The sequence below is a fragment of the Rhamphochromis sp. 'chilingali' genome, assembly GCF_963969265.1.
Source record: "Rhamphochromis sp. 'chilingali' genome assembly, chromosome: 10".
Lineage (NCBI taxonomy): Eukaryota > Metazoa > Chordata > Actinopteri > Cichliformes > Cichlidae > Rhamphochromis > Rhamphochromis sp. 'chilingali'.
In genome coordinates this window covers 13773535-13782621 of record NC_137937.1, presented here as the reverse complement: position 1 = coordinate 13782621, position 9087 = coordinate 13773535, and the positions used below count along the sequence as shown (strand labels likewise).

Below are 9087 nucleotides of genomic sequence, written 5' to 3'. Positions count from 1 at the left end.
TGCACTGCATCTGGACGCTGTCTCCTTTTCTCCCTCTGCACATGAAAAATTCCTCCAGGTATGGCCACGGGCACACGTCCTCCGTCTTTTCTACGTCGTTTTCATGGTTGACAGTTGTCCTCTGTCTCCATTTTGGCTTCTTTGTCTCCACATCTTCCGTCTATAAAGTAGTTTGTACTCCACCATGTAGCACCTCCAGACACCTGTGCCTGCTGCTGCATCAGAGTTTATTCTTTGCTTACGTCTTAAATTGGCCGGTCGGGATTGCACGGCTTTATTGGCTGCAAAAATGCAGACGAAAGGTTTGAATATTAATTCAAATTGTGGGCGTACTCAGTAGATTACATGGTGTAAGTTGTACTCAAGTATGAGTAAAATTACACACTTGAAAAATTACTCATAAAAGTACAAGTACCCAAAAAATCTACTTAATTACAGTAACGTGAGTATTTGTAATTCATTACTTCCACCCCTGACAGTAAATGACCATAAATTAACTGTAAATTACACTGCGGTGAGCTCCATTCATATCCGGTTGTTCAGTGATGACGCCACGAATCCTACTTCCGGGTCTAAAGTAGTCTGCGTTTAATATGGCTTTTGTGTTGTTAACATGTTTAATGTTACGTATTTTCTTCTATTTGATCTCAAAAGAAAGGGAGGTCAACAGGGATCACTGACTGTCAGTGATCCCTGTTGACCTCCCTCGGCTTTTATTACCGCTAATCATTTATTTAAGCTCAGTTTTTAAAACCTTAGGATGTAACTACAGCCCAGCCCATGCAGCAGTATATGAATGACTAACCTCGTATTTTGGATGGATTATCTCAGTTGTTCTCCTCGCGTATAGGTGTAACGGAGAAACAGCCAATCAAATCGCAGCTTTTCGGGCATTGGAAAAAAATGGGGTTTTTTTACACTGAACTGTCTGAGCGCGGGTTCGAGTCCTGGTTGGGACAAAAGTTGTGTTACATTATCAAAAGTTAAACACCGTTTTCAATTTACTTATTGTGGATAACATTTATTTTTCACTTTGCTTTTAATTTTTATTTCATTATCATTTTATTTAGATTATATAGTGTTATGGCCTGTGGAGCAATTTTTCTGCATTACGTACCTATACTGTCATAACTCAGACTGTATCATGACAGTCTTGAGATGATACATACCAGACATATAGTCTACAATTATGCAGACATCCAACTTTTAATAAAAAGACTAAAGCTAAAACTATAATACAGATACATTCTGATGACATAGAAAATGATGCTTATACATAATTTAAACAAGGCATGTCTGTAATAAGTCATCTGTCTGCTTCCTGGTGGCTGTTAGTTTATATCTATTCATTTTCCAGCACAAACTCAGTACTGACATCATTACTTTATTCCAGTCATGCTCTTGCCAGCCTCCACTCTGCATGCTTTAAATCTGTTGCTCTTCTGCTTCTACCATTCTGTGTTTCAGATCCTCAGCTATGCAGCCCGCCTCCTCTCCTTTCTCCTCCTCACCGTGGTCACTCAGAACCCTGTCCCAGCCTCCATCTTCATCACTACCAGCATTTTGACTCTGGGGTGTGGCTTATGCAAAATCCTGTCACTGCTGAGATTTCTTCTGCTATGATGGGTCATTGGAGTCTAACTGCCTAACAGTTACATTTATTTCTGTATCTCAATAAATCATGTTCGGTTTTTCCACATGATCTCTCCTTATTGAACTGCTTTTGTAGATAAGCTTCAAGCCAGAAAGCAACAATACCTAAACCAAAAATATTATCATCAGAAGTGAGAAAGTGTCTGGACTATCTCCAGCTGTGTTGCATGTATTAAAGAGAACTTCAGACACTGTCTGGTTGTCATGTCTGAAACAGGCTGTATAGTCACACAGATAAAAGACAGCAGTCATGTTTCTAATATTACAAATCAACCAGAAAGATTATAAAGATAAAAGCTGTGAGACCCCACTAGAGAAAGGATGGCTTGTTATCATTACATGAAGTGATTTAGAAATAATATGTAAGCTTTCAGGGCTGCACTCATAGCTTTTTAAAACTGATTACCTGATGGTGAGCACACACAGGTATATAAACATACAGGTGAACTCTAAGAGGTTATAAAGAAGAGAGCTGTGCTGCTATTTTTACAGAACACAATTTATTCACATTTTTATATTTACAATCAGTTTTTATTTATATAAACAAAATAAACATTACAAAACTAGAACAAAACTATCTTATGTACAATATCAACAGTTTCTCCCCTATTTCCTCTTTTCTTCCACCCATCTTTGTCTCTCTGCCTCGTAGAAAGGAGACTCCTGAATCTCCTTCCAGGTGCTCTTGGCTCGTGAGCCAAAGCCAACCAGCTGATCATCCTCAGAGGCTTCTGCAGCAACACTCACTCTGCTGGTCTTGCAGTTCAGAAGAGTCTTTATCTCTGTAAAGCTGAGGGCATACTGTACAAATGAATGCAAGCTCTCCTTGCCATGCCCTTCTTCCACAGAGGTCCCTGCAGCCTCTTCCTTCTGGAGATCTTTGATCAGGTACATGGTGTACCCGACATCATTCCCCAGAAGCCACCGGAAAGATTTCCCTTTATACTTTCCAAACTGCAGAATGTACTCTCGATGCACTTCCTTCATGTCAGACTCATCCCCTCCTCTCTGATAGATGACAGTCAGAGCATTCTGATGTACAACATCATCCCTCACAGGTGCAGACTTGTCCTGCAGTTTGGGGTCATTTTTAATCCGTCTAGCTTCTTTTGACGGGTCCTGGAGAAGGTATCCAAGTGGCCCCTTGCGGAACAACCACAGAGATTTTCCCTGGATATGGCGCAACTTTCTTCTGCATCTTGACAAGCAGTGAAAAAATAAACAATTATATTAAACAAAATTGATTCCAAACACAAACAAAGACATTTCAGGTTATAATCTTGCTGCTGGGTTTACACAGCAGGATGCAGGAGAACAATAACGAGACTCAATTTGAAAGAACATTGACAACATTTGGGATAAAAGTGTTTTTTCCTCCAGGTATAACAAACTGTTCTGTCTGTAAATAGAAAACCTTTCATGGTTGAATGATTATTGGCATATCTGCAAAATTTGTGGTAACTGCTTAGTAGTCATGGCACATAAGAATTGCTGGTAGATTAACAACATATATGTATTTAAGCTATCGTGTTTATTCATACACGAGTGGGCATTGCTCATGTTAGAGATATCAAAACAGATTTTCGCATTGATAAGGTGACTGACCATTACAACATGAAAGCAATACATTTTCTTTTAAAGCAGGTTCAGTCATTTAGCATGTCATCTCATAACAAGACACTTATTGGTTATTTAATTGTACCACATTATAGTAATGTCAGTGTCACAGCAGTCGGAAACCTACAAAGTTTATTTAATGGCAAAACACGTCAATGAAACACGTAATTTATTTAAGGATCACGTTCATTCATTTTTTACCGTGCCACTTTACAACAGCAGATAAACTCCCACCGTCTTTAACTGAGCGATGGATGCTTCGTAAATGCAATCGCAACACGCCTATTACCTGTAATATACACCTGTAAATGTATTCTGTTTGGTTTACTGTTATTTCAAACGACGTTTCTTACCTTTGATCAATGAATGAGGAGCGTTGGGATGTGTTGCGAGCGTTGAGTTACTTGTTTTCTCTCCCGAAACGTAAAAGAGGAGATTTTTTAAAAGTGCCGCCGCATCTCAAACTCGTTACAGCGCCGGAAGACCGTAGTGGCCAAAAATATATTACATCCGTAGTGGTTTAGCACTACCATAGAGAATGAATGGGAAACGGTTTAGGCCGTTTAGCTAAACAATCCTAGGCTCCCGCGCGACAAACGTCACTGCTGTTTAGTTTTCTGTCTTCATTTATGTTGGAAGTGATAGCAGAGCTGTACGTTTTAACTTGTTTCCAAAACCAGGTCAGGACATGTTATATTGTATTTAGATAGAAGCTAGCGAGCTAACTCCCTGCTAACTTCTAACTCCGTTAAATGTCATAAATTCCGTTTTCATGGATGCCTGGATGTTAAACTCAATTGTTACACCTGGTAGAGCAGAACGCTGATCATTTTATTAAAGATGAAAGACTTTAGACAGTTTTTCAACTCTCAGTAATGCCATAGTGATCTTTTGATATATGGACCTGCAGCGGAGTTTAGACCCAGACACGGCTAGTGACGTCAGACTGAACAATCGGATAGTTCTATCACGTGCACGTGTACACGTTGACAACCGTAACCATGGTCGCCGAGGGTATATAAATGCTGCACAAGGTTCCAAACGTCCGTTTACACTTGCTCGTGGACTTGTTTCGACCTGCTCCAACCTCAGCCTGTGGAAAGCTAAGTTTTGCAAAACATTTTACTAAAAGCGGATTTAATTTGAGAGCACAACAAGTACTTCATCTGTGGATCGTTTGTACTTGTTTTTGTTTTTCAAGTTTGAAGATGGCTCGTGGACCCGGACTCCCCGACTGTCACCTGGACTTCGCTGCAGGTACGTTTGAAAATTTCTTTAAATGTAAATTACTGTAATAATTTAACAAGTTCCAGTGTGAATATCAAGTTTTAACGTGATCAAATATGTGTATTCCAAGATTGTTTCCCGTAAATTGTTTGTATGTTTTAAATTTTCCGGGAGAGGTGTAGAAATTATTAACGACTGGTGTATGAATATGAAAAAAAGGTGTTACTTTGATTTGAAGGCTTCAAATTTGACACTTTTCTTTAAAATGAAATGGTTAAAAATAGCTTAATGGACTAAAATTTGTAAAATGCCCAAAAATCAGTTTCTGTGGTAACGGCATCTTCAAGATGTCATGGCGTCAGAACACGCAGGCGTAAACACACAGATCCAGGTCCCCTCCTGACATCCTTTTCTTCTCCGGATCAAAGGCTTTATTGACATAAACTATATTTTTTCTCTGCTGCAAAACACAAAGATAGCAGATAGCTTTTCTTCAAATTCTTTAATTCTCAATCGCTTTTGCAACTTTGTACTTTTGTATTACTTGCAGCAACAACTCCACCTCATTGTTAGTCCATTTAAAAAACTCGTCGCTTTTCCTTTTCATTTTCCTGCACGTTTCAAAGAGCCAGAAAGTAAATAAACGGCAGACAGAAATGAGGCAGGTCCAGTCACCTTGCGTTTCACGCATGCGCAGTACTGGAACGTAAGCGTTTTCGGCCGTTTCAATGTGGACACACAACTCTGTGAAAACGGTAGTTTGGACACGAGCATTTTCAGACAAAAACGCCTTTTTCAAATTGATCCGGGCTAGTGTGACGTAAGATCACAGGCCGTTCCAATGACGTCACCAATCACCACACTTCAAAGCACAAAGCCTGCGTTGTCACAGTAACGCATTCTGCGATAGGAGGTCATATATAGGAGTGAACTTGACTCTCACACAGCCTTAACTGTCTGCCTGTCCTCATGTCTGCAGTGCTGCTGTCTCCGGTCACCCTGCATGTTTCTAAGGTTAGTTTTCTCCATATTTATATTGTTCTTGTAGTTTTTGTCCTCTGGTTTTTGTCCTTGAGGTTTGAATATACATGTCAAATCAAATCAAATCACTTTTATTGTCACATCACATGTGCAGGTACATTGGTACAGTACATGTGAGTGAAATTCTTGTGTGCGAGCTTCACAAGCAACAGAGTTGTGCAAAATACAATAACGTGCAAAATACAATAACGTAAACAAGCAAAATATAAGAATGGCTAATCTGAAACTAATAAATATATGTACAATATATAATAGTATATGCATTTCTGGATGTGTATACTAAATGTTTTTCTACGTGTGTGTGTGTGTGTGTGTGTGTGTGTGTGTGTGTGTGTGTGTGTGTGTGTGTGTGTGTGTGTGTGTGTGTGTATATACACATTTTTTACGAATTAAATAGAGTAAACAATAAAATAAAATATATAAAAATATACAGAGTTGAGACATGTGCAAAACAGTGGCATTACTGTACAGTGTGTAGTACATAATGTTGAAGTTCCAGTTGTGAAGCTGAGGTGTCTATGAAGTGTTCAGCAGTCTGATGGCCTGATGGAAAAATCTGTCTCTCAGTCTGCTGGTACGGGACCGGATGCTGCAGAACCTCCTTCCTGTGGGAAGTAGTCGGAACAGTTTATGGCTGGGGTGACTGGAGTCCTTGATGATCCTCCCCGCTTTCCTCAGGCAGCGCTTCCTGTGTGTGTGTGTGTGTGTGTGTGTGTGTGTGTGTGTGTGTGTGTGTGTGTGTGTGTGTGTGTGTGTGTGTGTGTGTGTGTGTGTGTGTGTGTGTGTGTGTTTTGTACTCAGATTAGGTTTGAAGTGTCTGTGTGGTGCAGCTGGTCTGGTCTGTCTCTGTACAGTCGAGGCTGCACCCACCTATAAAAGGTGGAGGCTCACCAGGACATGCACACCTCACAAGTTCCCGGCTCTCTCGACTCGGTTGAAGACGGGTTTCTTGGAGAAGGGGAGGGCAGTGAGGCACAGTCCCCCGTCCCCCGACGCCCCTCGCGATGCCCCTCCGTCTTCGACTAACCCTCTGCATAGGAGCCGTGAGAGCCAGGAACTTGTGAGTTTTGTATGTCCACTCAGGCATCCTTCATATCTGGTCTGTAGGAAGTTCCTGTCAGAAGGAGGGGGCACCGCGAGGGCGTCGAGGGGCGGAAGGCGGTGCCTTAGTGCCTTCCTCCTTCTGACATTGTAAAGGAACCCTATTTTTTTAATGGTAAGGTGTGTGTGTGTGTGTGTGTGTGTGTGTGTGTGTGTGTGTGTGTGTGTGTGTGTGTGTGTGTGTGTGTGTGTGTTTTGTACTCAGATTAGGTTTGAAGTGTCTGTGTGGTGCAGCTGGTCTGGTCTGTCTCTGTACAGTCGAGGCTGCACCCACCTATAAAAGGTGGAGGCTCACCAGGACATGCACACCTCACAAGTTCCCGGCTCTCTCGACTCTGTTGAAGACGGGTTTCTTGGAGAAGGGGAGGGCAGTGAGGCACAGTCCCCCGTCCCCCGACGCCCCTCGCGATGCCCCTCCGTCTTCGACTAACCCTCTGCATAGGAGCCATGAGAGCCAGGAACTTGTGAGTTTTGTATGTCCACTCAGGCATCCTTCATACCTGGTCTGTAGGAAGTTCCTGTCAGAAGGACGGGGCACCGCGAGGGCGTCGAGGGGCGGAAGGCGGTGCCTTAGTGCCTTCCTCCTTCTGACATTGTAAAGGAACCCTATTTTTTTAATGGTAAGATGTGTGTGTGTGTGTGTGTTTTGTACTCAGATTAGGTTTGAAGTGTCTGTGTGGTGCAGCTGGTCTGGTCTGTCTCTGTACAGTCGAGGCAGTCGAGGCTGCACCCACCTATAAAAGGTGGAGGCTCACCAGGACATGCACACCTCACAAGTTCCCGGCTCTCTCGACTCGGTTGAAGACGGGTTTCTTGGAGAAGGGGAGGGCAGTGAGGCACAGTCCCCCGACGCCCCTCGCGATGCCCCTCCGTCTTCGACTAACCCTCTGCATAGGAGCCGTGAGAGCCAGGAACTTGTGAGTTTTGTATGTCCACTCAGGCATCCTTCATACCTGGTCTGTAGGAAGTTCCTGTCAGAAGGACGGGGGCACCGCGAGGGCGTCGAGGGGCGGAAGGCGGTGCCTTAGTGCCTTCCTCCTTCTGACATTGTAAAGGAACCCTATTTTTTTTAATGGTGAGATGTATGTGTGTGTGTGTGTGTGTGTGTGTGTGTGTGTGTGTGTTTTGTACTCAGATTAGGTTTGAAGTGTCTGTGTGGTGCAGCTGGTCTGGTCTGTCTCTGTACAGTCGAGGCTGCACCCACCTATAAAAGGTGGAGGCTCACCAGGACATGCACACCTCACAAGTTCCCGGCTCTCTCGACTCGGTTGAAGACGGGTTTCTTGGAGAAGGGGAGGGCAGTGAGGCACAGTCCCCCGTCCCCCGATGCCCCTCGCGATGCCCCTCCGTCTTCGACTAACCCTCTGCATAGGAGCCGTGAGAGCCAGGAACTTGTGAGTTTTGTATGTCCACTCAGGCATCCTTCATACCTGGTCTGTAGGAAGTTCCTGTCAGAAGGAGGGGGCACCGCGAGGGCGTCGAGGGGCGGAAGGCGGTGCCTTAGTGCCTTCCTCCTTCTGACATTGTAAAGGAACCCTATTTTTTTAATGTTAAGGTGTTTGTGTGTGTGTGTGTGTGTGTGTGTGTGTGTGTGTGTGTGTGTGTGTGTGTGTGTGTGTGTGTGTGTGTTTTGTACTCAGATTAGGTTTGAAGTGTCTGTGTGGTGCAGCTGGTCTGGTCTGTCTCTGTATAGTCGAGGCTGCACCCACCTATAAAAGGTGGAGGCTCACCAGGACATGCACACCTCACAAGTTCCCGGCTCTCTCGACTCGGTTGAAGACGGGTTTCTTGGAGAAGGGGAGGGCAGTGAGGCACAGTCCCCCGTCCCCCGACGCCCCTCGCGATGCCCCTCCGTCTTCGACTAACCCTCTGCATAGGAGCCGTGAGAGCCAGGAACTTGTGAGTTTTGTATGTCCACTCAGGCATCCTTCATACCTGGTCTGTAGGAAGTTCCTGTCAGAAGGAGGGGGCACCGCGAGGGCGTCGAGGGGCGGAAGGCGGTGCCTTAGTGCCTTCCTCCTTCTGACATTGTAAAGGAACCCTATTTTTTTAATGGTAAGATGTGTGTGTGTGTGTGTGTGTGTGTGTGTGTTTTGTACTCAGATTAGGTTTGAAGTGTCTGTGTGGTGCAGCTGGTCTGGTCTGTCTCTGTACAGTCGAGGCTGCACCCACCTATAAAAGGTGGAGGCTCACCAGGACATGCACACCTCACAAGTTCCCGGCTCTCTCGACTCTGTTGAAGACGGGTTTCTTGGAGAAGGGGAGGGCAGTGAGGCACAGTCCCCCGTCCCCCGACGCCCCTCGCGATGCCCCTCCGTCTTCGACTAACCCTCTGCATAGGAGCCGTGAGAGCCAGGAACTTGTGAGTTTTGTATGTCCACTCAGGCATCCTTCATACCTGGTCTGTAGGAAGTTCCTGTCAGAAGGAGGGGGCACCGCGAGGGCGTC

General features: G+C 44.4%; 1 long non-coding RNA gene across 1 annotated transcript; it reads left to right on the top strand.

Annotated features, from left to right (window-relative positions):
- The first annotated feature begins 254 nt into the window (after window positions 1-254).
- On the top strand, window positions 255-1697 carry LOC308404479. The gene is made up of 2 exons (XR_013973130.1): window positions 255-302; window positions 1468-1697. It is a non-coding gene; the product is annotated as an uncharacterized lncRNA (long non-coding RNA).
- The last annotated feature ends 7390 nt before the right edge of the window (window positions 1698-9087 follow it).